Genomic DNA, 3,870 nt, shown 5'->3' with positions numbered 1-3,870 from the left:
TCGTTGCTGCCCCAATTCTGAATGAGTGTGAGGAATACCTACTAGGATCCAAACCCAGATGTAATACTGTGCGCTTAAAGATTGCCCTGAATTGGAACTGTGACAAACACTCGCCGTTTTCATGAATAAACAGTGCCTGGCCAAGACCTTACAGCCGAATAGCCACGTACGCATCCATCCTGGCCACCGGGCAAATCCCTGCCCCTGGTGCGGGGGGCAGGCGAATCGTGGTCCCCTTCCCTAAAGGGTCGGTCTTGGATCTCCTTAAAACCACCACCAAGCCTCCCGCGACAAAGTTTGTGTCCTGTCTCTGGAGCCCCCCAGTGAGATCAGATTTAGAAGTCCCCACCAGCTCTCCCAGCCTAAAAGCGCCATAAAAGGTCAAGGTAAACGCAGTGCCAAACAGGATGCTCTCATAATAGGATGAGCATACCGACCGCAATACTCCCTGAATGTCCCCTTAGTTTTTTTGGTCTAAGGATCTCCTCCAATCTTTCTTACCCCCTTCTAGACTAGCCCAACCTGACAGGGCCCTTCTTACCACAAAAGCTGAGCCGGGGTCTCGCTGACCTGTCAATCTGGCAAAGAAGCCAATTGCTGTCACGTGTGCCCTGGTATAGGAGGCTGGCCTCCCCTGTTCTCTTAAAGTAAGCAATAAGTCGCAGAGCGCCCCTGTTGAAAAAAGTGTCGCCTGGCGTGTGTTCAGCAAATGCCCTGTATGCCTGGAAATGTTGGTGGTAAGTCTTCCTAGTGCGCTCGCTCAATGAGGCCCCCACCAACCCGGCTAGGACGGGATTCCAATCCTCCACAGAGCTGCCGGGAACGCAGTCATCTGCTCCTCTGCCTGCAGGCGATACCGTCGGAAATCCTGTAACTTGGAGCGAGACAAAGTATCAGCCGCCAAATTCTCAACACCTGGAATATGCGCTGCCCTTAAGTGCAGATTGAGTTTTAAACAAGCCAACACTAAATGCTTTAACAATCTCAAAACATGTTTGCAAGTAGCTCCCTGCCTATTGATAGCTTCCACCACTGCCATGTTGTCTGACCAGAAGATGACTGACTTGTTATTTAAGGATTCTGCCCAGAATTCTACCGCCACTACAATGGGGAAAAGCTCTACGAAGGCTATGGTTTTTGTCAGGCCCATCTCGTGCCAGGATGCTGGCCAGTCACCCCTGCACCAGTGGGAGCCCAACACAGCTTCAAAATCTATGCTACCCGCTGAATCCATGAGCAGACCCAAGTCCTTGCTAGATACAGTGGGCTCGGGCCAAATCACCTTACCATTGAATTCCTTCAAGAAGCTACGCCAAACCCTCAAGTCGACCCTCACCTCAGCTGATAGCCGGATGTGATGGTATTTCTGTGTCAAGCCTACCATAGCGCGCGCGATTGTCCTTGAAAACGGGCGCCCCATTGGGATGATTCTCAGGGCAAAGTTCAACTGGCCCACCAAAACCTGCAGTTGGTGGAGCATGACCTTGGGACCCGCCAGGGCAGATTCTATTGCTTGTGAGAAGGTCTGTACTTTGTCTGCTGGCAACCGGCCTTCTCCCCCCACAGTGTCTATTTCAATGCCCAAAAAGGACATGCTAGTCGCTGGCTCCACCGTCTTGCCGGGGGCTCAGGGTACCCCCAGTTCCTCAAACATCTCCACCAGCTTGCCCAAGGCTTGACCACACTTATTTGACCCTGGGGGACCCATGATCATGAAATTGTCTAGGTAATGAACCGTGTCTTTGTGCCCTGTTCTGGAAACAAAAACCCACTGTAGCATGGAGCTGAACATCTCAAAGTACTTATAAGACACTGCACAGCCCATTGGCACACACCTGTTGTAATAGAACTGAGAATTCAGCTGAAAACCTAGCAAATGGTAGTCCTCAGGGTGTACTGGCAAGAGCCTGAAAGCTGATTCAATGTCAGTTTTAGCCATAAGAGCCTTAGGTCCTAGATCGCGTAACTCTGGAGTGCTGAATCAAAGGAAGAATACGTAACTGAGCACAAGGATTGGTCAATAGCATCATTCACCGACGCCCCCTAGGAGCTGACAAGTTGTGAATCCTCCTGAACTGGCCAGGCTCTTTCTTAGAAACCATGCCTCGAGGTGAGCAAACAAATCCTGGCACAGGGGGAGAGGAGAAAGGGCCAGCCACCCGCCCCAGAGACCTCTCCTTCTCTACCGTTTTCGAAACTACTGAGGGATGCCTAAGCGCTGAAAAAAGGTTATTGCAATAATCCACTGGGGGTACCCCGTGAGCTGGGATGCGGAAACCTGTAGAAAACCCCTCAAACAAAGTCCTGGCCACCTTCCTGTCAGGATACTGATTTAGCCAGAAAATCAGCCTCCCCAAATCCACTGGCGTGGGTAACTTATTGCTGCGGGGGAGGGGGCTTGGGCTCTCTACCCTTCTCTTTGGATTTCTTAATGCATTTGAACTCGGGATGGGAAGGGTGGCCACAGTATGCACACGCGTGTTTGAACTTACATGCTCCAGGGGGCCAGGTGCATGTCTTACGGTTAAAGGCCCAACATGCATCCCTTCCGTCCCCAGCGCCCACATGGGAAGTCCGAAAGGGCTGCTTCATGGGTGCATTATTGTTAACACTCGCTAACCATACATTTATCTCTGTCTAGTCCCAACCCATGTCAGGATCGTCCACTTTGGCCCATCTGAAGTCCCTATTGTAGTCCAACCACACCACACCACCGTACATTGTTTGTGCTTTCAAAATCTTATTGGCATAACATATCAAAGGTACAGCCAATTCCGGCTTCTTCTCCAACCTCACAATGGAAAATACATTGAAACCAAACAACCAATTAGAAATTGATTCCTCTACCCTAGCCTTCCTATCTCTACAGGAGCCCTCCTTGCCATCTTTATCTTTAGACTCTACCTCTCTTCTCTTTGGTCTAATCAAGGAAAATATATCCACAAAGTCACCTTTCCAAATTTTTTCTTTTATTTCCGGCGTAACATGTGCCGCCAACTTACCACGTTTGGATAAAACAAACTCATGGCCACCAGTTGGTGTACACCCTTTAACTATCTCTTTGCTTCCGGACTCCACTGCCTTACCTGCAGAGGACCCTGCTGTCGCTGGTTGCGCGGGGGCCGCTTGACCCACCACCTGTGGAGGCGTGTGCAAATCCTTTTCGTGTGTTTTGGCCAAGAGGGCCACCAGTTTATTCAACTCCCCCATCACCCCCCAGTGCCACCAGATGTGGCCCACGGCGCCACTGTCTCGCTAACTCCAGGCGCGCCTAACTGGGCCAACAATGTCGCTACTGTGGACAGTATGGTAGCTGTGGTAGTTTGCCCTCCCTCCAATGTTGACCCCGTTAGTCCCGAGGGGGTGGGCACTACCCCCCTGGCGCTGCCCCTTGTGTAATTGGCGCTACCACCGAGGATACCTCAGGTGCTATGGGGGTAGGAGGATTTGGAGCTGGCGTCAAGACCTTCAAAGCACTCCGGATCTCTGCCAAAATCATGCTTACGTCATCCCGCCCTTCTGCTGTTGGTCGCTGACAGGCTGCGGGGCAACTGGAATCGGTTGTGGGGGCAGGGAGAGGATGATGGGCACTGGTATTGCCGGGACAACGGGTGTGGGCACCACTGAAACTACACTGGGTGCTGGCGCTGCCGGCACCAGAGACATGGGAACCCCAGGAACTATATTTGGGAGCCCCAGTGGCACAGGAAACCCTGAATCCGGCAAGCTTGGTACTGGCATGGGAGCGCTAGGCCCGGGCATCATGGGTGTCACTAGGGCAATAGGCACGATTGGTGCATCATCAGGAACCTTGCTCCCCCTCCCCTTCTTGGTCACCCTGGGCTTCTTCACTAGGGGTGGGAAGGCCGC

The 3,870-nt window shown here is 52.1% G+C and overlaps 1 pseudogene; it reads right to left on the bottom strand.

The window, feature by feature from the left end:
- Positions 1–2,376: 2,376 nt before the first annotated feature.
- LOC144762874 (uncharacterized) lies at positions 2,377–3,210 on the bottom strand (annotated as a pseudogene).
- Positions 3,211–3,870: the final 660 nt, after the last annotated feature.

Source organism: Lissotriton helveticus, chromosome 6 (genome assembly GCF_964261635.1).
Source record: "Lissotriton helveticus chromosome 6, aLisHel1.1, whole genome shotgun sequence".
NCBI classification, from domain to species: Eukaryota; Metazoa; Chordata; class Amphibia; order Caudata; family Salamandridae; genus Lissotriton; species Lissotriton helveticus.
The sequence above is the reverse complement of the archived record's forward strand: the minus strand, read 5'-3'. Positions and strand labels throughout refer to the sequence as shown.